Source organism: Medicago sativa, chromosome 7 (assembly GCF_051527215.1).
Source record: "Medicago sativa cultivar Bolivia chromosome 7, Bolivia_mono, whole genome shotgun sequence".
NCBI lineage: Eukaryota > Viridiplantae > Streptophyta > Magnoliopsida > Fabales > Fabaceae > Medicago > Medicago sativa.
Window position 1 is genome coordinate 17,605,062 of NC_140755.1, and position 27,794 is coordinate 17,632,855.

The following is a 27,794-nucleotide window of genomic DNA, read 5'->3' on the forward strand; positions in this document are numbered from 1 at the left end:
TCTCATGGACTAAAATTTTTTGTATGAATGAAGATCCAATTTGCTTTCTGATAAATTTTGTTGCAACTTAATTTAGTCCTTGATAACAAAATAATATTAAACTGGTCCTTTGATATTTTAAATTGATGATAAATTAATTCGTCTTCAATATAAGATGGTTAGAAACTAATTTGGGTATTATTTTCATGAGAGATTAAATTAGACCACGATAAAATTGTGAATGATCTAATTGGATTGGACTAGCGTGGTCTTCGATGTAAATTAAATAAAAGAAACATACATTTAATTTAAGAGACATGCTAACAAGTGAACTAAGGATATTGTTTGAAAACTCGAAATAAGAAAATTTATCTTAAAAATTCAAGCCAGTCATATGAAAAAGTAATCATTACACAATTTTGTTTTTTTTCTCTTCGCACAAATTTATTTTTGTCTGCACCGAAGGAACACATTGAAAAAATACGAAGAGAAAAGTTTTCTGAAGATCTTCATCAATATCATGTTGTCAAAAATCTCTCTGTTGAACTTTACGCTAAAGATGTTCATCTAAACACATAGATAGATAGAAAATGTAGATATTTATCATGCTGTCAAAAATCTCTCCGCAGAACTTTACGCTAAAGATGTTCATTTAAACACATGAGTATATAGAAAATATAGATGCTCATCATGCTGTCAAAGATCTCTCTGCTGAACTTTATGCTAAAGATGTTCATTTAAACACAATGATATATAGAAAATACAGATCATCATCATGCTGTCAAATATACCACGATATATAGGGTGCAAGTCAGGTTCAGACTATATAACTTGAACCAATTCAGCACAGATTTTTTGTGTGGTCCATATTGCACCGACAGATTCTGTGGTCTACGACGCACAAAAACTTCTATAAATAAGTAGGTTTGGTACATTTGTTGTAAAACACAACAAAAAACTCTATAAAAAATCTTCTGAAAGATATGAACACCAAGAGGTTGCTATGAGCTAAATCCTTGTTGCTTTGGCAATATACCTATGTAAGTTGGCAAAGCAGCATGATCTAACTCAAAACAACCTCTTGAAACACATTGCCTTCATCATTATGTTGCAGACCTGATCCCGAAGAGGTTCTTATGAATTTGATCAAGTTGACCTGCCGATCAAAATATGTCAGTTGTCAGGCTAGCTGGAGTACAAAAACACCTCTTCGAACACCTTCCCAGAGGATCCATAACTTATGTTATTGTGTTGTTTTTAGTTGTTTAATTATTTTTGTACCTTTTTTATATTTTTCCTATGTCATTATAATCTGAAACCTCTCAGACTAGGTAAACTGTGACGTTTCACCCAAGGTTTGGATGGTTTGTGGTGTGTTTAATGCATTTTCGTCGGTTGGACCATTACAAACGTTTCCATTGACTGTAGTTATGGTATAAGACTGGTTTAAGGCTATAAAAAGGCTTGCATGCTTCAACAATTTCATTCATTCTTCACTTCTCATCTTTTCTTACTTTTTCTTTAAAAAAAATAGTTTTTTTTTACGAGTGTTTATGATGTCACGGTCATTGCTAATCGTTCATATAATTCTTTCAATTGTTTTGCAGTTTATGCGGTGATTCTACGACGTTCAACAAAGACATTTGACATCAAATACAACACAAAAAATGGAGGTTTTTAATTTTAGATTTTAGAATCCGAAAACACCTAACAATCTTGTTCGGATTTTAGAATCCGGACAAAGGGTATTTTCAGAAATTTTATAGAGCCCGCGAGAAAGACTTAGGATGAGAAAAGACAAAGGGTATTTTCAAACTTTTTATAGAGCCCGCGAGAAAGACATAGGATGAGAAAAGTAAATCCCAACAAATAATAGATCAAGCTATATGTATTTTTTTTTTGTCGTGATAAATGTAATTGTATGATCTGGTTATTTCAACTACTTAATTTATAGATAAAAAACTAAAATAGTAAGGTTTTTTTTTTTTACAAGAGAAAATTTAATGCATTTTATTTAAAATAAGAGTAGAGATACAAGATGGAATTCGAATGAGAATACGGAAGACATGGAGTTACCCCTACCTAGCTAAGTTATGAGAACCGACATTCATTAATAATTGACGCAAAATCTGAGACATCGAGAGTACGACCATATATACTATTTACTACCACCTTAGAGTCCATTTCAAACTCCACATTAGTCAGCTGAAGACACGTACCCATTGAAGAGAAAACAACAATCCGAGTGTCTCCCCCAAATCAACATCAAATGACGGTGATGGCCACTCCATTTTAACCTGTAAAAAACGACTCTTATCATCCCTAATACACATATCAAGACCAACTTTATTTACTTTCGGTTGAGCTCCTTCTACTCTAATGTTGTATTTGGTTGGAATGTCTCTAGATCTTCTACGGTATATCACTCTAAAATGGATGTTTTAAAATTGTAACCAAAAATAAATAAATAAATAAATAAATAAATAAATACACTTTAAAATGGATGTTTAAAATGAATCTCACATGCACACATCATTATTTTTATATTTTAATATTAAACACTATTCTTCCGCTCACCACATTTAAATTTTTTTAACTTCCCAGTTTCCAAAAATAATTACAGAAGTTAAATATGATTTTAGTCCGATAAATATATTAAATTTTTGTTTTAATCTATATCTAAAAAAATCTTCGATTTCAGTTCCTCTAAATATTCTATTTTCAATTTTATTCTGAGTTTCTTTATTAAAGTTTAAGTTTTGTATTTCGAATGATTTTTAATAGTTCTATTGTTTAATCTTTAATCTTTATTAATTTATCTATAACTTTAAATTAAATATTAATATCTGAATGCATTTTTTTATAGGCCAATAGCAAAATGACATGAAAAATGATAGGTTTTACCTAAGATGAAACCATACTTTATCTGTTGTCAATTGCTCATATATATTATTAAAAAAAATTACATAAAAACCGGGGGACTTAAAATCTGACCCAGTTAACAACCCTACCAGGCAAAATCAAAACAATAAAAATAAAAAAGATCCACAAAGTGGATCCAACCCTAAACAATTCTAACAATTAAGCGCGGGTCTAAAGTTGACCAATGAAACGATCGTCAACACGAAATCGGATCACGTACCATCAACTCCCTGAAACAACGACAACAAGCATTGACGGCTCTTTCAAGTCCATACAGTCTCATTTCAATCATCAAGATGAATGTGATAACCTGAGAATGGTGTATGAATCGTATGTCAACACAGAGAAATTCAAGAACCAAAAATCCCTGCAACAAAAGCAGCAACTTTACTGACCCGTTCGAGTCCAAACCAAGCAAGAAATATTATCATTAAAACCAATCTCAAGCTTTGAAACTGGACTTTGAATCCACCCGCCAACACAGTTGCAGATCCATCAGTCCACCACTCACCGCGACGAACCTAGACAATAGTAAGTCTCAACGGCCGCCTGAATTAATCCAGAAGAAAGGTCGTGCTCTTTCGAGCTAACAATCCAAAATGAATATTTGTAAGATATCGAAGTACATTTAGATTAATTATAGAATCAAACCAACAGCCTGAGACGAGATTGAATAATCAAACCCATCCTTTTCCAAAAGATCCAATGACAGTGTATGAACCTGACCGCCAACACGGATACAGATCCCTCCACTCACAACTCATCATTTCGACCACAACAACAAGTCTCAAGAGCAACCATTTATGGCCTTACAATCCGAGGCCAAACAGGGACATCTGAAGGTTGTTTAACAAACATAACCAGCAATCATTCATCATAGAATGAGGGTCGACCGTCAATGACAAATCGGAAGCGAGGTATCGCAGCTCCAGCGGAATCTCAACCAATCTTGCGCCGAAGCCACCTTTCAGAGATGATAACCAACAGATTCACGCACATAGTCACACACAAACAGTCACGACAACAATATCAGCCCCTGTTAGAAAAGGACCAATCAAACAACACAGTCACCCACCGCCATTGGAGCGGCATATCTATAAAGAATGGAACCAACCCAACTAGTTTTAATGCAAAACCAAGAAAAACGACCACTGCAGCGGCGCCGGCGGTAGTTTTAAGAAAACAGATCAGGTCTATACAAACCAGATACGGAAACCACGCACAAGACCACCGAGAAGCCACCGGCGGATCTGGCGTCTAGATGTGGTGCGGAGCAAAGAGGCACTCGTTGCACCACCACCACCACAAAACACTACATCTTAGAAAGGCACGTGTGTGAGGAGAAAGAGTGAAATGTTGTTGTGAAAGAGAGAGGAGTTACGATGGTTTCAGATTGTATCAGTGAGAAAGGAAAGGGTTAGTCCGGCGATGAGAGGAAAGGGGAAAGGGAAGGGTTACAACGATGGAGCGTAAATTACAATTTGAAACAAAACTAAAAAAGAATTTCTCCACTTCAATATTTGAATGCATGAGTTTCCTAGAGACTTGAATATAGTCATATTTGTATATTTTTGTACTTGGTCGTTTTATGTTATTAACATGGATGTTGTGAGTTTGTTCGCAATTTTTTTTAGCGAATTTATATCGTATCAATATATTACATCAATTTGAATGAATGAATATCATTTATTATTAGTAAAATAACTATCATCCGTACAAGATTCTATTCACTTTGAAAGATTAACCTATGCAATTGGATCAATTAAAAAAAAATATGAAAGAAATTTTTGTCGGTTTGTTTTCAACTTGGGTTTGTTCTAACCTCCTCAATCATATTCACATGCTCCTTCTCTAACGTTTATTTTCATCAACCCTTGTCATTGTTCTTTTAAGAAGAAAAAAAAGGGGGGAATTCATGTGACTTCTTGAATATTTTTTTTTGGTTTGTATGTTATGTTTTTTATGAAAATGAGATGGGATGGGATGTGATGGAAACAAAATAGATCAATTTCCATTTTAGTTTCTTTAAAAAAACTTCCATTTTTTGTCATTTTAAATATTCTATTTTCAATTTTAGTCTGTTTTTTTTTTACAAAAGATCAGGTTTCATGTTTCAAATGACTCTTTTTTTTTTACCAAAGCAAACTTAATTGGTATCATTAATTAAAATAGCGTCAATAGAAGGAGGACAAATCTCAAAAACATGGCGACTAGGCCAAGAACATGTCGGTCTAGCAATAGTATGAACATCCATGTTCGTTTGACGCTCAATAAACTTCACCTCAAAGTTGGAAAATAAAGCTAACATAGACTTAATGGTAGATACTATAACATCACCACTACTCCAGACTGAAATTCAATCCACAAGAGTACGAGAATCTGTCTCAAATACGACCTTATACCAGCCTTTTGCAATAGCAACTTGAATTGCTTCCTGCAACACCATAGTTTCCCCTTCATGGACCGAGATACAATCAGTGGCGGATCTCTTTGGAGACCCACAGATGCCACTGCACCCCCAACTTTTCTATAAATACCATATATGCTCTCCATTTCACATAATTCGTGGTTGTTCCAATGGATATATAGGCGCCTAATTTCCCAACTGGCGTGGGTACGATCCCCTCCTATACACCCTTTTTATATTTCAATTGTATTAATAATATTTTGTTCAAAAAAAATGAATCTGTCACCGTCGTCAATGTTATATGCAAGAAACTGAACAACTACACCAACTCATTGTTTTGTTTGCTTTCGTGAAATGGGTTAATATACATTTCATAAATATTTGGCACCCCCAACGAAAAAATTCAAGATCCGCCACTGGATACTATCATATATCTTTGCCGAATGACCAACAACAAACACACCTTCTACATTCCTAAGGCAACAACCTGTCGTCGAAATTCCTACAAAGCTATGGAATGCAACATCAACATTGCACTTGAGTCAGCCATTAGCTCACTTTTTAATGACATATCATTGACAAAATCACAAAGATTATTAGTTTAATAGTTTGTGTTCTTACTTCACTCCTTTTAACTCTCACATTTTCTTTCCTCAAAAACAAAAAACAAAAAAAAAACTCACATTTTTCTCTCTTGCAAGTTTTTCCGAGAAAACAATAGAAAATTAAACCCTCACTTTCTTTCATTTTATTTCTTCCTTCACCTCACACATTTTCTCTCCACAAAATTTTCCCAAGAAAACAATAGAAAACCAAAAACCCTCTCTTAAATAAAAAAACATTCTCCCACCTAAACATGCTCAACACTAACTAACTTCTTCAACTTCACTATCATGGACGTGCGTCGACCACCACGCGCCGTCATTGACCCGAAAATTCGCACAGTCGGTTTCTTCACTCCACCCGACCCGATTCAATTCGACTCCAATTCCCTCTCTCCCGTCATGATCCCTCTGCCGTATCATTCGTCGGAAATTCTTGACCTTCATTCCCATCCCTCCATTACTCCCCCTTCCGGCGATGATTCAATTGCCGTCACTGGAAGCTATAACGTGATAGAGAATGATCAAGAATAATATGGAACTCACTAGAATAATAAAGAATAATGTGGAAGTCTCTAGAATACTAAGGAATAATAAGGAAGCTACTAGACATTACTAAATAAGCACTAGGGAAGTCTTAACTTTTCTAGATCCTTCTAGTCTTATGTACTAGAGTAGCCATAGACTTTTCTTTGTTTCTAGATATTTCGAGTTTGTAATGGAGAGCCTTCCTAGAGTAGTATAAATAAGGCTCACCACCTAGTGTTTTGGGATAGTCAAGCATATAAGCATTCTATAATAACAACTTTCTTTGAGAATATTAGTGTTTCTCTATTTTCTCTACCATTCCTTTTGTCCCTGAGCCAGATTTGGCATCAGAGCTGGTTACGATACCTCGGAGTTGAGTTTGTGCGAAAAAAATCAACGGAAAGTGAGTTTTCAAGTGAGCAAGGAGTTGCCTGTGGAAAACTTCACTTTGCGGCCATTTTGTTCGCAAAACTAACACCGTCATTTTGTTTGAGTTTGAGCGAAGAAATCAACGGAAAGTGAGTTTACAAGTGAGAGCAAGGAGTTGCTTTCTCAAAACTTCACTTTGCGGCCATTTGTTCGCGAAGCTAACACCACCAACAATACAACCACGCACCGCCACGATCTTCACCCAAAAAAGAAAAAGCATCGACCACCATTGTTAAAATGCCACCTAGAAGACAAATCAAAAGATCTTTTCATGAAATTGAAATGGAAGAAATGAGGCGACAAATTCAACTGCTACATGAGACTGTCAGCATCCAACAAGCCTTATTGGAAGCACATCAAAGAAGATTTGATGATGATGGCTCCAGTAGTGACTGTTCATTATCTAGAAGCAGTCCCTCACACAGATGTCAACCTCAGATGAATGATATCAAGGTCAACATTCCAGATTTCGAAGGAGAATTACAACCAGATGAGTTTGTTGATTGGCTTCAGACCATTGAACGCATATTTGAGTACAATGAGGTACTGGAGAAGCAAAAAGTAAAGATCATTGCAGCCAAGCTTAAGAGTCACGCTTTAATATGGTGGGAAAATCTTAAAAGGAAACGGAAGTGTGAAGGAAAAAGCAAGATCAGGACGTGGGAGAAAATGCGACAAAAACTAATCCGTAAGTATTTACCTCATCATTATTATCAAGACAATTTTATTCAACAACAATTATCCAAAAAATCCTCATACCGACCTTTTTCCTCCACAAAATATCAGATTGACTCTCATAAATCACTAACCCATCAACCTATTTTATCATTTAAACCCCATCATAACACAATCAAAGAGAAAATTATCAAGATACCTAAATGTTTCGTGTGTCAAAGGTATGGACACATAGCCTTGGATTGTGTGAATCATAAAGTAGTCACCATCATCAATGGGGAGATAAACAATATTTTTGAAGAAGAAAGAGAAGACATCTATGAATCATTTGAAGATGAGACGCTGGGAGAACCAATCTATGATGAATAATATGTTGGTTCTGACATTTGTGAAGTGTTTGAAGAAGAGGGAAACAAAGATCCAATATATGATGATGAATTTTCCGCTAACATTCATGAAGTGATTGAAAAAGATGAGAATGAAGAACCAGTATATGACGAAGACTATCTTCCTGGTGAATATGGTGAATCTTTGGAGGTTGAAAGAAGCTTGCAAACAACAATCACCAGAGACATGGTTTGTAATGTCATCGTCGATAACAGAAGTGTTGAAAATGTTGTATCAAACTATATGGTAGAAAAATTAAAGTTGCCGACAAAGGAGCACCCGCATCCATGTAGTCTACAATGGCTCGATAAGGATAATGAGGTAAAAGTATCTCAACACTCAATTATCTCATTTTTCATTGACGAGAATTATAAAGAAAATGTATGGTGTGATGTTATTCCAATGGATAATTGTCACATTCATCTTGGGAGGCCTTGGCAATATGATCGCCATGCATTATTCGAGGGTTACGCCAAAACCTACACTTTCGTGAAGGATGTGATTAAAATCAAGTTGGCACTTCTACCACTCAATGATGGAAAAGCGGAATTCAATCTACTTGGACTTTCACTCGCAAAGGAACCATTTAAGGATAAAACAAAGTTATGTCTTCTTCGTCCAGTTCCTAAGCCACCTTGGGAAAATGTTGGAACTGATTTTGTCCTTGGAATACTTTGGACTCTGCAGCAGAAGTATTCTGAAATCTTGACTCGAGGATGAACAAGAAAATCTTGACTCGAGGACGAGTCTCTTCCAACCCGGGGAGAATGATAGAGAATGATGAAGAATAATATGGAAGTCTCTAGAATAATAAAGAATAATGTGGAAGTCTCTATAACACCAAAGTATAATATAGAAGTCTCTAGAATACTAGGGAATTATAAGGAAGCTACTAGACATTACTAAATAAGCACTAGGGAAGTCTTAACTTTTCTAGATCCTTCTAGTCTTATGTACTAAAGTAGCCATAGACTTTTCTTTGTTTCTAGATATTTTGAGTTTGTAATGGAGAGTCTTCCTAGAGTAGTATAAATAAGGCTCACCACCTAGTGTTTTGGGATAGTCAAGCATAGAAGCATTCTATAATAACAACTTTCTTTGAGAATATTAGAGTGTTTCTCTATTTTCTCTACTATTCCTTTTGTCCCTGAGCCATAACGGAAGCTCGTCGGAATTATTTCCTGCTCCGATGTCGCCGGCGCTGTATCAGAAGATCATCGTCGGAGAGGATGGAGTTGATGGTGGAATTGTGGCTTCATCTTTTCTGCGTGGTGGTTATGTTCCGGTGTGTAAATTGACTACTGTTTCTGTGGTCAATGCTGATTCATTTGCTATTGATGGTGAGTTTTGGTTATTTTCTTTGGTTTTTGCATGGTGTTTGTCGCGTCATTTTTTGGAGATCAAGGCTATTTGTTTAGCTTTAGGCTCACTTTTTATTTCACGACTTTGAAAAAATTTATTTAAATTGGGGGGTCCGGGGGTTGGTTATATTTAGGGAAGGTATTAGCACCCTAAATATTCGTAGTACTCTACGAGAACCTCTTGATTTTATTTAACTTTTTGTGCTTAAACTTGCTTGCTTTTTTTTGAAAAAAATGGAATTTTGAAATGATTAAAAAAAGGAAGACCTAATTATCTACATTTTATTGATTTGGAAGGACGAGTGTCCTCTGCCTACGTACCCGTGAGGGATCAAAACCTCGTAGTTCGGGGGTTGAAATTGACGTTTGATTTGTTGTGTGTTTTTTATTTAACTTTTGAAAAGGTTTTAAAATGAAAAGCCAAATGGCAAATGAGAATTGGTTTGTATTTTTTATATTGAAAGAAAAATAGACTCAAAGTATGATTAAAGTTGATTTGATATTTGATTAAGAAAGAAAATAAAAAGGACGATCACTTGATTGAAAATCAAGGTTTATTATGAAAATATTTTTGTGATTTTTGATTTTTGAATGTTTTTGTTGTTTTGGAATAATAAATGAAAATTAAACTAACGGAGCAATAAAATTAAAAGCGCGTGGATTTTTGTAGTGACGTTGGGTCACCACAAAATCCCTAATCTAATATTTTTTTTTATATATATATAAAGCGATAAAGAAATAAAAGACACACACACACACACTTTTCTTATTTATATTTACATTGGACCTAAATACATTCTAATTGCAGGAAAATAAATGACAATAATTAAAATGCTAAATAGAAATAAAATAAAATGCTAAAAAGAAATAAAATGCAAGAAAATAAAAGAAAGGGACAACCGAAGGGACAAAAATTACCGAAGGGACAAAATTCCGAAGGGACTTATTCCGAAGGGACAGAAAAAAGAGAGAGAAGAAAAGAATAGCTCGTCAACACAAGCTAAATGAGGGAGAAGAGAGAAAAGTTCTTTGACAACTCAAGAGAACTTTTGGTGTGTGAAATTGTGAAGGATGAGAGCTCTATTTATAGGTTCTAAGGTTGATGAAAAATGGAAAATTGGTTTAATGCACTTTGATGGGGATTTGAATGAGACTGATGGTTTTGGGATGTGATTTGAATGATTTTTCAAATGGGAGAGTTGACATGTAAAAATGGCATGATTGGTGGCACACTTGAGAATGAAAAAAAAAAAAAAAAAAAAAATTGGACCTTGACACTATATTTTTTGACAATTTTTTGACTCATTAAAAAAAGTTAATAAAAACCTAAAGAAGTAATTAAACGAAAAAAATAAAAACAAAATGGTAAAATGGAAAATAAAAAAATATAAAAATCAAGACTGAATAAAAATGAAAGATAAAAATAAAAACTAAAAGTTTAAAAAAAATGACTAATAAATTAAAAAAGTGAGAAGAGATATTGATGATGAAACGCGTTCCTGATGAAAAATGGGAAGAAAGTTTTGACTCTACACTGATTATGGCATGGCTTGGAGGAAAAATATTTTGGACCCCTGGACACTTAATTTTGGACTCATTGACACTTTGGTTTTTTTTACTTGGACAATAAAATAAAATATGAAAAATGACTAATTAAAAGCTAAAATAAAAATTGGAAATAAAAACTAAAATTATAAAATTAAATAAAAGATGGAAATTAAAGAGTAAATAACAAATAATAAAAAAAATAAAGAAAACTAAAATTATAAAAATATAAAGAGCGAAGAGGGCCCAACTCGGAACCAAACATGAGGTATTTTAAGATACCTTTCTGCTGAAATTTCCTTTGAAAAGTCAAAGACTATTCAGGGTCAGACAATGTATGAATGTAAGATGTTAGGTCAAAAATTGGGGTATGACAGATGCCCCTATTTAAGTTTTCTTCGTCCGGAGATTTGAAGATGAAATCTTTGAGTTGACGGGACGAAGAGACTTAAATACAAAAGTACACCAATTTTTGACCTAAGATGTTGTGAAATGCTCATGATGCAATTATGAACGAAGGACGGCAAAGATGATTTTACTGGGACGAGAAACAAACAACGGGATACCCAATTTGTTAAAGAAAGGGATTCGACTCCGCTGGAGAATTGCAGTTTCACTGGGGAAAAGATTGTCTACTACCGTATCGATTTGGAACGATAGCTTAATGAAAACAAAACATTGTTAGCGACATCACTTGAACAGCTAAGCTGGGGATGACACTGGAGAAAATAAAATGTGATTTCAAATTTTTCATTGGTTGGAACTGACCATGACGAAAGGTAAACTCAAGCGGTCCGTTGTTTAGGACTGGCAGCTTGAAACAAGACAAAAGGTAAACTTAAGCGGTCCGTTGTTTAGGACTAGCAGCTTGAAACAAGACAAAAGGTAAACTCAAGCAGTCTGTTGTTTAGGACTGACAGCCTGAAACAAGACAAAATGTAGACACAAGCGGTCCGTTGTTTTGGACTAGCAGCTTGAAACAAGACAAAAAAAGGTAAACTCAAGCGGTCTGTTCTTTAGGACTGGCAGCTTGAAACAAGACAAAAAGGTAAACTCAAGCGGTCCGTTGTTTTGGACTGGCGGCTTGAAACAAGATTAAAAGGTAAACTCAAGCGGTCCGTTGTTTATGACTAGCAGCTTGAAACAAGGTAAATGTTTGCGAGAATCCACCCGGCTTTTGATAAACATTTGCGAGAATCCACTCGGCTTTTGATAAACATTTGCGAGAATCCACTCGGCTTTTGATAAACATTTGCGAGAATCCACTCAGCTTTTGATAAGGTTTGCGAGAATCCACCCGGCTTTTGCGAGAATCCACTCGGCTTGGTAAACATATGCGAGAATCCACTCGGCTTTTGCGAGAATCCACTCGGCTTGGTAAACATATGCGAGAATCCACTCAGCTTTTGCGAGAATCCACTCGGATTTTGCGAGAATCCACTCGGCTTGGTAAAAGATTGCCGGAATCCACCGGACTTTGTAAGAGTTGGCCGGAATCCACCGGGCTTATAATGAGTGACATCTCTGGACCAGACACACTGGGGATGACACTTTTGATGATAAGAAGGTAAATGTCAGATGTTCATGTGTAGAAACTTGCGGCTTGACGCAATGATAAGTAAAGACCGAACTGAGGAGACACGATCGAAACAAGATTTTGGTGACTAATGCAATCATGTGTGAATGATGCCGTGTGTATGTTATGTATGCATGAGTGTATGAATGTGTGAAAGTATTTACGTATGAATGTATGATTGTATGAATGCATGAATGTATGAATGTATGGACTGGATTGTGACAGGTGACTTGACAAACAAGACAAAACAAAACAGGTAAGATGGGAGGCGGACTGACATCGTAGTACAAACACTCGGCAGACTTCCTTGGGGATGATAGTATTGCGAACAAATCGAGCCGCTGACGGGGCAAAACCTGGCACAAGGTAGCAGCTGATGCTCCTGGGGATAAACCCATTGTTGACCAAGAGTTTGGAAGAAGTCGCCATTTGTAAACCGACACATAGTGTACTTCCATCGGCATGCTTCAGCAGTCATGTTTTTTTTTTGTATATTTTTTGTTTTTCAAAATCCCTAACTTTTGCCTGGACCGCCCTTTCAGGTTTTCAGTCCATCGGGAGTATATCCTTTTTTATGCCCCTAATTTTTGCCTGGACCGCCCTTTCGGGTTTTCAGTCCACCGGGACGCTCTCTATTGCCTAAGCCGCCCTTTCGGGTTTTCAACTTAGCGAGCTTTTATTTTTGTATATTTTTTTTGTATTTTTAGACAGTGACAGCATCTTGCTCAAAGCAGAGGTCCTCTCCACGATGCTTAGCCATGTTCCTCTTCCGGAGTGTAACCGTTTTCAAGGCGGATGTTGTTGTACGCTTTAACTACTCACAAGTTCAAATAGAGCGTGTTTGTTGTTCACACTTTGAAAAATGGCACAGGCTCAAATTTGATGAATTGAGTGGCACAGGCTCAAATTTGATGAATTGAGTGGTGGCCTACCAATGGCGTGGACCCACGGATCTTTGAAAAATTTGGAAAATGGTAAATATACATGAAGGTACATTGAACACAATAACCGTTATTCTCCCTAACGACTTTGAATGCCCCAGTTCCGAGTCTTTGATCTGCAGATGCTTCGAATCGGAGGTTCTTTTGACGACTGGATGCCCCAAGTGGACTGTGCTTGACTGATGCAGTTACTTTGTCATGATCCTTAACTTTTGCATAGATCGCCCTTTTGGGTTTCAATCTATCAGGATAATCATTTTTGTTCATGTCTCTAACTTTTGCCTGGACCGCCCTTTCGGGTTTTCAGTCCACCGAGATGCTCATTTTTGCCTAAGCCGCCTTTTCAGGTTTGCGACTTATCGAGCTTTTTATTTTTGACAGAGTATTTCTTGACTGCACCAGCATTCATAGGACGTGCGAGTTTGTCACCATCCATAGTTGTAAAGGTCATTGCACACGAGTCTTCATAGTTAGGCGTCCACTTGCCCCTGGAGTCTGGTTTGAAAGTAGTACCAAGTTCCCTTCTTGAAATTCATGGGGACAAAACTTTTTATTAGAAGCTTGTTTCAAACCTCTTTTGATATATTTGTACAAGGTCGTCATGCGTTTAGATTCAATCAAGCTTGGACTTTAGTAGAACTCCTATTGACGGGACTTCGACTTCCACGAGAAGCACGACCTCCATGTTGCATATTGGGGAAGGAGGGGGGTTGCCCCTGTTGAAATGTGCACTGAAGTGCAATATCTGAGCAAAGCGAATGGTAGCACGTCGAGCCAGTCTTTGTAATTGAATGTCATCTTCTGGACAATCTCCTTGATATTTTGTTTGCAGCTTCGACGGCTAAGACGCCCCAGTATGTGAGAGATCTCATCAGGAGCTTCGGATACAAGGAACTCAAAGTTGGAAGATAGTATAAGGTTAATGTGTTCAACGAGTTTATTAATGCATGATTTGATTATCGATTTTGACAAGTAAGTATAAGTTATGATTATGCAGATATTTGAAGATGATTATTTTTTTGGGTTTTTTGTATTACCATTTTTCCAGAAAAAGCACAAAATAAAACAAAGTTGGGATCAAAACGACCTTTTTATTAATGATGGAAAATACATGAAGCAAAAATCCCTTCACAAGTTCACTTTCATCTCAGGCGGGACGAAAGGATTTTTTTGAAAAGCAGCAAACAACAAACAGACACATTATTTGGACAGATAAGTAGTAGAAGGAACATCAAAAGCGACCCAATTGCGGCTATCCACTCCATGTGTCACAATACTAGGTAATATAATTCGGCAGTGGATTAACTTGTACGTCCGAATTTAATCTTCAAGAAGCAAGATATTGGCATCAATCAGCTTCTGGACTTCAATCTTCAAAGAGAAACAGTGCTCGATGTCATGGCCGGGTGCTCCTTGATGGAAGGCACATGAGAGATCAGGTTGATACCAAACCGGCAACTCGTTAGGCGCCCGAGGAGGCGCTCTAGTTTGGACAAGGTTCTTCATGAGCAAAATGGGAAGCAGCTCCTCATGTGTCATTGGGATTGGGTCAAACTGCATCCTTGGAGCCTGTTGTCGAAGTTGCTGTTGATGTTGGCGTTCGGGCCCTTGCTGGAACCGCGACTGATCCTGTGAAGATACCAATGAAACCACCAGGGTACTAAGTCTCTCTAACTCGGCCTGAAGTGTTGTTACCTCTTCACGAATGCTCGTGGATTTCTTGTTCAAACTGATGCGTTCTCTCTCTTTGTTTGCACGAGTGTTGTAGGTGTGAGTTGGTTTTGGATGAGGCAGTCGGACCACTTTTGAAATGGGTTGACCTTTTTATAGGAAAAACAAACGTGTGAGACACGGACTTGAAACTATGAATGCATGATGATGGATTATGCTTATGCAAAAAATGGACACATTTTTTTATTGAAGGACTTTGTCAAAGTAATTGTAAACATTATAAGGAACATTGTTTCAATTGATAATTTGAAGTGTTACAAACAGTTTCCTTAAGAGCAAAAGCAAAGTCAAGGAAAGAGACCCCAACAAAAGCTAAGGTCTGGATAAGACTTTTGAAAATGTATTTCTCGATGTTCCTTTTACAAGGTTCATACCTCTAATGTTTATAAAAACTTATCGAAGTCCTTCGGTATTTAATGAGAAAAAGTTTAAGAATGTATGCATGTATGCATAATTATGCAACAAGAACGGTGAAAACATGGCGAGGTTTAAGTCCATAATGTTGGAGTCAAGGGTAATAACGTCTTTTGGTAAGGACTATGGTTTCATTTGTACTTGTAATAAGGGTTCTACCAAGTTCCCAAGTTGCAACCCACCTGTGAATATATTGGTGTATAGGAATGCTCCTAGTCCAATAACATTCATAAGGTAGTCTAGCTTGAGTGTAGTATCGCGTATCAACTAAAGTCAAGAATGCTCTTGGTTTAGCCACCGCACTACGTCCTAAAAAGGCCAAGATGGGTTAAGGGTAACTAAGGTCCACGGCTTCACGGGACATTCACATTGAAAGTAATAACGTCGACATGAATGCTCATGACAACAAGAGTACTACCTTCCGTGAGGCCTCCGCCGAGTAGGGTTATCACATGTACACATGGTCCAAGAATGCTCTTGGTATGGCACTATGATTATACCCCGTCCTATCTTATATTTCCCTCAAGTCCGGGTTAGGACTTATCTCACCACTCACGTTAAAAGAAAGAAGAAAGAAAAAGGAGAAAACATATATACACGTATTTCCATCTTTTATTTTTTTTAAAGCAAGTTTAAAGCACAAAATCTTAAACAAAGCCCAGTTAGGCTTAACCCTCTTAGGGTCCCCAGTGAAGTCGCCATTTCTGTCGCGTCATTTTTTGGAGATCAAGGCTATTTGTTTAGCTTTTGGCTCACTTTTTATTTCACGACTTTGAAAAAATTTATTTAAATTGGGGGGTCCGGGGGTTGGTTATATTTAGGGAAGGTATTAGCACCCTAAATATTCGTAGTACTCTACGAGAACCTCTTGATTTTATTTAACTTTTTGTGCTTAAACTTGCTTGCTTTTTTTTGAAAAAAATGGAATTTTGAAATGATTAAAAAAAGGAAGACCTAATTATCTACATTTTATTGATTTGGAAGGACGAGTGTCCTCTGCCTACGTACCCGTGAGGGATCAAAACCTCGTAGTTCGGGGGTTGAAATTGACGTTTGATTTGTTGTGTGTTTTTTATTTAACTTTTGAAAAGGTTTTAAAATGAAAAGCCAAATGGCAAATGAGAATTGGTTTGTATTTTTTATATTGAAAGAAAAATAGACTCAAAGTATGATTAAAGTTGATTTGATATTTGATTAAGAAAGAAAATAAAAAGGACGATCACTTGATTGAAAATCAAGGTTTATTATGAAAATATTTTTGTGATTTTTGATTTTTGAATGTTTTTGTTGTTTTGGAATAATAAATGAAAATTAAACTAACGGAGCAATAAAATTAAAAGCGCGTGGATTTTTGTAGTGACGTTGGGTCACCACAAAATCCCTAATCTAATTTTTTTTTTTTATATATATATATATAAAGCGATAAAGAAATAAAAGACACACACACACACACACTTTTCTTATTTATATTTACATTGGACCTAAATACATTCTAATTGCAGGAAAATAAATGACAATAATTAAAATGCTAAATAGAAATAAAATAAAATGCTAAAAAGAAATAAAATGCAAGAAAATAAAAGAAAGGGACAACCGAAGGGACAAAAATTACCGAAGGGACAAAATTCCGAAGGGACTTATTCCGAAGGGACAGAAAAAAGAGAGAGAAGAAAAGAATAGCTCGTCAACACAAGCTAAATGAGGGAGAAGAGAGAAAAGTTCTTTGACAACTCAAGAGAACTTTTGGTGTGTGAAATTGTGAAGGATGAGAGCTCTATTTATAGGTTCTAAGGTTGATGAAAAATAGAAAATTGGTTTAATGCACTTTGATGGGGATTTGAATGAGATTGATGGTTTTGGAATGTGATTTGAATGATTTTTCAAATGGGAGAGTTGACATGTAAAAATGGCATGATTGGTGGCACACTTGAGAATGAAAAAAAAAATGGACCTTGACACTATATTTTTTGACAATTTTTTGACTCATTAAAAAAAGTTAATAAAAACCTAAAGAAGTAATTAAACGAAAAAAATAAAAACAAAATGGTAAAATGGAAAATAAAAAAAATATAAAAATCAAGACTGAATAAAAATGAAAGATAAAAATAAAAACTAAAAGTTTAAAAAAATGACTAATAAATTAAAAAAGTGAGAAGAGGTATTGATGATGAAACGCGTTCCTGATGAAAAATGGGAAGAAAGTTTTGACTCTACACTGATTATGGCATGGCTTTGAGGAAAAATATTTTGGACCCCTTGACACTTAATTTTGGACTCATTGACACTTTGGTGTTTTTTACTTGGACAATAAAATAAAAGTGACTAAAATAAAATATGAAAAATGACTAATTAAAAGCTAAAATAAAAATTGGAAATAAAAACTAAAATTATAAAATTAAATAAAAGATGGAAATTAAAGAGTAAATAACAAATAATAAAAAAAATAAAGAAAACTAAAATTATAAAAATATAAAGAGCGAAGAGGGCCCGACTCGGAACCAAACATGAGGTATTTTAAGATACCTTTCTGCTGAAATTTCCTTTGAAAAGTCAAAGACTATTCAGGGTCAGACAATGTATGAATGTAAGATGTTAGGTCAAAAATTGGGGTATGACAGTGTTGATATTATTTCTTTAAGTCGATAATTTTGTTTATGATTTGAATTTGAACTTTGTTTAGTGTAGTGTGAAAGTAGATTGAAATTGAAGTATAAGAGAATTTAGATTGAGGTTTGGATTGAATGAAGATTTAAATGTTTTTTGTTACATTTAATTTGATTGAATGAAGATTTGCATGCTTTTCTTTTTGTCGGTAGACGAAGAGATAAACACACCTAAAACTCACACACAACTGCGAGGACGTGAATGTGCCTAGCAATACTATTGACATTGTCAGTTGAATTAGGCCTTACAGATGATTTGTATGATTTTATCCTAGCTTATTCTATTAGTGAATGTGTGTCATGTGGTTCAATTTTTACACTTTACAGAATTTAATGCTTATTACTAAGAAAAGTTTTTACAATAAATTGTAGTAAATGTGCTTTCTCAGGATAATTTAGAAGTGGGATTCTTAATTAATGCTTTCATACTTGATTTGATAATGCGTGGCACAAGTCTTGGATTAATCTTTATGAAATTTGTATTAGATATGTTGAAATTGGCTGTAATGTCAAAGTCTTGATTAGTAACATTGCTTTTATGATTACTATTTAATTTCTAGATGGTTGGAGGAGCAACTTTAAGAAGCACATCATGATGATAACTGCATAATGTGCTTTTCAAACAAGTTCCATTATTCTGAATAAATTTCCTTTGCATCGACATTTAGAGGAAAAAGTGGTGCTAATAAATACTTTATTCTTCCTGTGTACATGTCACAGATTTATTTTTACGAATAATCAATTGTTGTCATTCGGCGTATTTGTACTAGTAGTTCTATATGTTTTTATTGCTGCTTACAATTTTGTGAAATCCGGCAAGAGTTTTATTTAACACGGCTTTGAATAATAGTATCAGATGTTCTGTGATTAACCCTGATGCAGTCATGTTTTAACCTCACTAAGTAAAACATTTATTCATGCATACGTCATATCTAGCCCTTGGAACATTATGGCTTTGCTTGTTTGTTACAAATGAAAATGCTACGTGCCTTTGGCTATAGAAGTAGTAGTAGTACTTTGATGTCGTCTATGCCTAATAGAAACTTTTGATAATTAGCCAATGCTTCTTAAGTGGCTCAATCATATTATATGTCCGTGCTGTTTTACTGAAGCTCACAACCCACATAATGGCTAATTCAGCACCTTTTGAATCTTTTTTTTTAATTGTCGATGATTTTATGCAACGGTGTATATATTGTTTTCCTAAAAAAAAATTGCATGCATTTCTGGCATCTGATATACTGATCACTTTTTTACTCTATTTTAGTGTTGATTTTAAGTTTTAACTGTTTGACCAGTCAGAAAACACGAGGAATAATTATTGAATCTGTTTGACTTGCTTGTTGAAACTGTACTTTGTTGCAATCATAAAGTGCTCTCGTTGTTTGCTGTTTTATTTTTTCTGTCCATGTATGGTCTTTTTGAAGGAGTCTCAGGCAATCAGAAGTATTCATTTTGCATACGTTAGGAATTCAAACATTTTTTTAACCCTTTTTCTCTTGTTTGTTATTCCCCACAGAAAGAGAGAAACCAAACAAAGGAGGAGGGTCCTCAATGGAAGTGAAAGACCAAGCTATGAATTCAAAACAGAAGAATGAGAAGTCCTCAAAAGCTGAAAGACGTGCTCTCCAAGAAGCTCAGCGAGCTGCAAAGGCTGCTGCAAAAGGTGTGTATTAGCATTCAACATGCTCTTGTTTGATTATACTAGTGCAATCTTGGGTCTTGATTATATTACATATAAGCTATAACATCTTCTTTGAAAAACCTCTCATTGTTCATTTTAATTTGATTTAAAATTTAAATTTGTCTGCAAAACAAGTGAATCCAAAACATGAACGTGATAATTCATCTATCAATCACCTTGTCATCTTCAACCTACTGTGTGAGAATTCGGATGTTGTCTAGTGATTTAGCATGCCTAAATCAAGACATGGTGATGGGCTTTCATGAGTTTCTTTTGTAATATAATTCATCATGACACTTCTAATCAGTATGTGCTTTTATATTAACTGTTGTAGCTGAAGGAAACAAGGCAACTGGAACTGTGATTTCAGGGAATGTAAAATCAGCTAAAGCTACAAAGCCCCCACAAAAAGTTGATAATACTTCAGTTGCGGCTTCTGAGAAGAAGGGAGTTGATCGTCCGTTAAAGAAGGATAGGAAGAAAGATGTTCCTCATCCACGTATGCAATATGATGATAAGAGCAGAGTGGAGAAAGCTAAACGCCGTGCTGTGGTAAACCACACCGAATCCAGGAACAAAGTTGAACTATTCAGACATTTGCCACAGTATGAACATGGGAGTCAGCTTCTTGATCTTGAAGCGAAGTTTTTCCAGCTTGAACCTGTGCATCCTTCAGTTTATAAGGTGGCGATATCATCCCGTTATTTCAACTTGTTACAATCCATAATTCTTATATGGTCAGGTTTTTTCTCCTTTCATAATACATGTTATGTTTTGGTTCTACTCTTATGGCTCAACATCTAGATAGTACCACGGCGTAAATAGGGTGTTCCTTGCCCTTAAACCCTTTATGCCATATCTAAAGGTTTAGTAAACTCAACCAAGGACCTATGCAAAAATGAAATCATTTGTTGAAACTTAAAAATTGAAAGATTCATCTCTGAATTGTTTTGCAAGTGTTTATTTAATTTAACACAGTTAAGAGTGGGAAAGTGCTTAATGCATCCAAGTAGATGAGTACTTCCCAGTTACACATTTTGGATTTAAATCGTTAACTGGAAATGCTTTCTTTTTGTGTAGCCTTGTTTATTGCTAGTAGTTTCATTTAATGCAATTCCAGCATTTCATTCTCTTTGAACATTAAAAATATACTGCTTAATTGTTTCGTCATTAAAAATTTATTGTTGAAAGTTTTAGTTTTCAAGACACACTTAAGTTCATTTACAGTGTGATGGTTAGAGTTTTTCTTTTGATGTTTCTCTAGAAATACATCTTGTGCATGTAATTGGTGATTAGCTATAATGTTAAGTAGGGATATTATGTATTTTGGTATGTTGCTTAATTGAAATCTCTTCACCGTTTGAGTTGGGATATTTGATCCACTGCTACGGTAACTGTATCCTATCATCAAACTAGTGGCACATCATTGGAGTAGTTTAGTTATTTCCCTTGCAGTTAAAGTTACAAATTTTTTTACATGGGTAACATAATAATGATTGTAGAATTCAGTTATCATACTTTGTGTTTGAACTGATAGATACCTAATCTCTACCTCATGAGCTATATTTTGGATGGTATGCAATGCCACCGTCATTCCTATGATCTCAATATGTTAGAATATAAGATAATGAAGGAGTTTATTAGGATATGGGTTACGAGGGGAGTTTGTTAGAATATGAGATAAGAGGAATTAGTTACAATAGAGTTTAAGGAGAAGTTAATTAGGGATGTTAGGTAGTAAATTGATTATAGAGATTATCTTGTATAAATTGAAGGTGTTGGGAGTCAGAAAGGATCTGATCGATCATTGTAAAATTTGTGGATAGAGTAGTGACTCTATTGTGAGGAGATAGAGTCTTGAAGCTTTTGTCGGTCATTTTCTCAAAATAATTTCATACCTCTTCTATTGCACAATATCAACTACCATCCTTTATGATCTGAAAGTTCAGAAGTCTGTTCTAGGTGACATCCGAATACAAAATAAGGTGTATCTAGGTCTAGGTACCTATTGTGTATACATGAAGGGACTATTAACCAAACTGTTATTAAACTTGTGTTTTTTCTATGGATACTGGATAGTTTAGTGGTTAATATTTTAAGACCCACTTCAATTGTTTTCCAAATTGGTCCCTTTTGGATATACTTTCCTCTAACCACGGTGTTTGTTGTGATTATCAGGTAGGTTTGCAGTATCTTTCTGGAGATATATCATGTGGCAATGCTCGTTGTATTGCTATGCTTCAGGCATTCCAGGATGCCATCAAAGACTACACCGTTCCACCCGAGAAGACTCTAGTGAGAGACTTGACATCAAAAATAAGTAGCTATGTTTCATTCCTTATTGAGTGTCGGCCTCTTTCAATCAGTATGGGAAATGCAATTAGATTTCTCAAAAGTCAAATTGCAAAGCTACCTCTGACATTGTCTGAGTCAGAATCAAAAATTTCTCTTCAATCAGGTATTGAGCGTTTCATATATGAGAAGATTATACTTGCTGACAAGGTGATAGTAGAGCATGTTGTCACAAAAATAAGAGATGGTGACGTTCTTCTTACTTATGGGTCATCGTCAGCGGTTGAAATGATACTGTTATGTGCACATGAGTTAGGGAAACAGTTTCGAGTTGTAGTAGTAGACTCTCGGCCAAGTCTTAAAGGGAAACTTTTGCTTCGTAGACTAGTGGAGAAAGGTCTTACTTGTACATACACTCATACAAATGTTGTTTCCTTCATAATGCATGAAAATACTCGAGTTTTTCTGGGCGCCTCATCAGTGTTGTCTAATGGAACAGTTTATTCATGAGTTGGGACTGCATGTGTTGCAATGGTTGCTCATGCATTTCATGTCCCTGTTATAGTTTGTTGTGAGGCTTTTAAATTTCATGAAAGGGTTCAGCTTGATTCAATATGCTCAAATGAACTTGGTATGTAAACAATGGCAAATGAATAGGATTCCTTTGACCTTTTGTCTGAAAGAAGGCTGATTTTTCCATTGTTTTCTTATAGGTGACCCTGATGTTATTTCAAAGGTTTCGGGTAGAGGGGATGTTAACCACTTAGATGCTTGGGCCAATACTGAAAATCTGCAACTTTTGAATCTGATGTAAGGCATTTATATTTATATAATTTATACATTAATATAATACCAAAAATCCTTAGCCTGACCTTAATTTTTTCTAAATTGATGTCAGCTATGATGCAACACCTTCAGATTATGTTTCAATTATCGTCACAGATTATGGCATGGTGAGTCCTAGAATTTGAATATTTATCTATTTGCTCCTAGAAGTAGATACCTATAATGCTTTCTATCCCTGGGTACCATTAGTATTCATTTATTAAAATAACAATTTTGATTCTTAAAAATCAAGAGGATAACATTTAGATCAAATAAATAAAAGTTGATCACCTAAAGCCGCTACATAGTGCAGCAGCCATAGGAACTGTTAGGTATAGAGAGCTTTGCTGTGACGTGCAACGGCTGTAGAGGGTCTAACAGTTCCATGATATAATTCATGCATTTTTAATAGTCTTACAGGCCATTGTCGAATATTTTTCAAACTTCAGTCATGATCGTTTACAATTAAGAAAAACAAAAGTTCTCACAATTTAACTTTGGCAGATTCTCCCTACAAGTGTTCTTGTTGTTGTAAGGGAGTATAGCAGAGAACAGGTGTGGATATAATCTCTGCAAACGTGGACCAGTCTCAATTTTTTGTGCATTTGAAGTCCCTGTGAATGTTGTTGTGATCATTTTTCTTATCTATAAATAATGTAATGTAATGGGTGGGCAGCTTTGTACTTTTTATATTTTGGATATTTTTCTGTCACAGTGAAGAGTGTGGATCGTCCCTTCTCCAGGCAGATTTTGGCCATGCATTCCGCAGGGTTAGGAGCTCTTTTTTCTTCAGTGCGCTCCAAATTTTGATTAGTCATAGTCACAGATATAGTAGAAACTCGTTAATTTAATACTCGGTAAATTAATAAACTCTCTAAAATAATAAATTTGTCCGGTCCCGACTTGGGCCAATGTAAAAAATTGAAAAACTCGATAAAATAATAAGATAATAATTTTTCGGGGGATTCCTTTATAATTTTCGGTCCCAAGAAAATCATAAATTAATAATTCATAGAAACTGAAAAAAAATATTAAGAATACATTGAACACATTTGTTCCTCTTGTTTACATTTACTGCACTTTAAAAGTCATTATTGATTTCCAATGCATATGAACACAGTAGTTACTAATTTACGTTGAGTTCCAAGGTTCGCTGCAACGTAATTCTAAGAGGCATAGACTAATTTGCCTTTTTGTTTGGTATGTACAGTATAATTACTTAAAAACTCTTTAAATTAATAATTATTAATTTATCGATAAATTAATAACTCTCTAAATTAATAATTTCTCCGGTCCTAACATTATTAATTTAAAGAGTTTTAACTGTAGTTAGAGATATAATCCATGACGATGTATTGCAGCATTTTTTTTATCTATGCATCAATCCCATCTAGTGGAAATTTTGTTGCTGTGTCCACATTTCAGTCACAATTTTGATGGTTAGTTATTCTTTGCGCAATCTTTTGTTGCTCTAATTATGAAAATATCTCCTTGATCTGCCAGTGAAGTTTTCAGTTTTTCACTGAATTTTTGTTTCATGTGGATGATCTTAACTGGGAAACATGGAAAATGATTTTGAAATGAGAGCGTTAAGCACAATAATCAAGTTTTGTTTGTTGATAACAAACCACAACAATCAACTTTAGCTGGATCTATAATTAACACATTGCATGTGATATTTAGGATGCTATTTATTGCATTTCCATTTGCTTGTGGAGGATGCAATCATACAAGCATATAATTGCTCTATCCTAATATATCTAGCTATACACACAACCACGTGTTCCTGTGCAAGCCCAAGTATTTTATCATTTTAGGAAAACTAGTGTGTTAACCCGTGCCATGCACGGGCAACAGGCCGCTACTATTTTTTTAAAAATTTTAAATTTTAAAATTACATTTTTTTTTATTTTTTTTGTAAAGTAGTTAGTGGCAAGAATTCATTTTTAAGGTGAATAAGGGGAGTTTTCGGGGTTCGAACTCCTTCCGCTGCATGCATTGTCTTTACCAACTAAATTATGCTCACGATGACTGTTTTTTTCTTTCTATTTATCAATGAAATTATCTATCCCGTGTTTTTTCATATTTATCCTTTCTTTTTATATCGCAAATACAAATATGTATCTCATCTTTTTTTTATGTTTATTAGTTGTCCCGCGTTTTTAAAAATATTTATTAGTGACAAATACTTATCTTGTTTTTTTCGCATCAATGACAAATAGTAGTCTTGCAAGTGTTTTTTTTACATTTTCTCAGTTATATATATATATATATATATATATATATATATATATATGATTTTGCTAGAAGCCACACATGAAGGTGATTTCCACTTTTTAGTTATATTTTTGCTAAAAGACATCTTCATAAAAATTAGTTGGTGTCTGTTAACAAATACTAATAGAATAACTTGCTAAAAGACACCTTCATAAAAGGTGTCTTCTAGCAAAACTCATATATATATATATATATATATATATATATATATATATATATATATATATATATATATATATATTATATGTGTGTGTGTATTAGTGATGAATATTTGTCCCGTATTTTCTATGTATCAGTTACTGCTATTTTCCCATGATTTTTATGGATCAGTGATAAGTATTTGTTTCGTTTTTTTAATATTTGTCAGTGATTTCTGTTTTTTTAAGTATTTGTTCCGTAATTTCTATGTATCATTTACTGCTATTTTCCCATTATTTTTATGTATCAGTTATTAATATTTGTCTTTTTTTTTTTTAATATTTTTCAGTGATAAGTATTTGTTCCGTGTTTTTTTTAATATTTATCACTAACGAATTTTTGTCCCATTTTATGCATCAATGACAAAATGTGTCCCGTATTTTCTTATGTACCCGTGATAAATATCTGTCACGTGATTTTTTATATTTACTCGTGATAAATATTTGTCTTGTATTTTTTTTTTTACTCCTCACTAATAAATATTTGTTGTGTATTTCATTTATATCCATGCCAAATTGTTTCCGCGTATTTTTTTTAATATTTATCGACGACATATATTTGTCTCATTTATCAGTGAAATTCATTGTTTATAGTTGATGATTATTAAGCGGAGTAACTCATCTTAAAGTTATTTGTGGATTCAACATACGTATCCCAACTTTATTTAATTTTAAATAAATTGTGTAAGAAATTGATAATCAACGTGTTTTATTATTATTTATTCTTTTAATAAAATCATTAACACTATTTTGTTAAATGAAGATCATAGTTTAACAATATTTAAATAACAATCTATTTTTACTTTTGAAGATTTAATTTAAATTGTTATTTCAACAGGATAATAACATAAAAGCAATTCTTTTAAACTAATGCACAACATAATATTTTTAAACTTTCTTAGAACTTTCTATCTGTTTTTAGAGGAATAGAACTATATATCTTTAATAGTATATAAAATCAATTTCATTTTCTTTGTTTTTATGATCAACATTATTTTTTTAAAAAAAAAAAGATTATGAATATGAATTTTCTGGTATTCTATGGATTTTCCCATCATAAATCTTAACTTAGTTTTTGTCATTTGGAGCTATCTAATCATTCTCATTCCCCCCTTTTTAAAAAAAAAATTATTGAATTGAAAATTTAAATCTCCTTATCTCCTCCAATTTTTTATGGAATTTGTTTTATATTTTTACTCTCAATAGTTTAGCAACATGTAATTACTTTTTTTATATATGAAAATCAATTTGTATTGTTATTGACAAATTTTAATGTGTTTTGACATTGATTATTTTCACATTTAATTTAATTCAATTCTCATCTGCCAATCAAAAACAATTTAAGAATAAGTCAATCCATATACATTTTTAATGCCATTAAAATTTCATTTGTGTTGTTTGTACAACATAAGGACATGTGTCATTATTTTAGATAGAAGAAAGGAGAATGCCATGTGGATTGATTATTTCAACCATGCTCAAATGTATGTATTGGAGATTGGAGATTGGAAAAGAGTAATAGAGAACATTGTAAATGGAGTGCTGATGTGAGAACTAGAAGCACAACATACTTCCTCGGGTTTAATATATAAGAGAACGTTGTGTCAACAAAAGTTGTATTTGGTTTAAAATTTTGACCAAATATCTTTTGTTGATTAAACTTTCTCTTATACTTCATCCGTCCGTCAATAGATGACTATTTGATAATATACATTATTGACTTAACATACTTTGACCATATTTTTCTACTAATTCACAAAGATAAATAATATCATGTAAGATGTTGTTGGATTCGTCTCGATGAATATTTTTAAAATATTAAATTTTTATAATTTTTTTAGTAGAGAATTAAAGATATCGAAGATAAAATATATGCATTTGTACGTGTGTCAGAGTCAACTAGGTCATCTAATATGGGACGGAGAAAGTATATGGGATTAGAGAGAATACCTACATTGAAAATTGTTATCCGTGTCACAATATGATCTGGGATAGGTTAACAACATTCATTTATGCACTTCACGTTGTTATTTCTTTTAGGAACAAGGACTAGTGGAAGGTTTTTTTTTTTGTTTGAGTAAGTAGGACTAGTGGAAGGTTTATTGTTAAAATTTTAATCTACTTTGTAGTGAAATGATAAATGATAATTTGGCATTGATGTAGCGTTGGACTAGAAAGAGCTAATTTAAATAGTTCTTTAGTGGAAAGTGCTTTTCAAGCGAGAGAAATGATGTTTGGAAAGAAAAAGAAATATTTTTTTTTGATGAAAGAAAAAGAAATATTAATGTCAAATATGTTGTCAAGAGTTTTTATGTGTATTTTTGAAATATTTGTAATGTAGATGATAAAAAGTAAGAGA

The 27,794-nt window shown here is 34.2% G+C and overlaps 1 pseudogene across 1 annotated transcript; it reads left to right on the plus strand.

Moving 5' to 3' along the window:
• Positions 1-6,076: 6,076 nt before the first annotated feature.
• Positions 6,077-23,792, plus strand: LOC146904709 (uncharacterized; annotated as a pseudogene). Its single transcript, XR_015018793.1, has 9 exons — positions 6,077-6,420; positions 6,790-6,794; positions 9,094-9,269; positions 19,680-19,826; positions 20,179-20,528; positions 22,023-22,767; positions 22,850-22,946; positions 23,035-23,089; positions 23,466-23,792. The product of XR_015018793.1 is annotated as an uncharacterized LOC146904709 (transcript).
• The last annotated feature ends 4,002 nt before the right edge of the window (positions 23,793-27,794 follow it).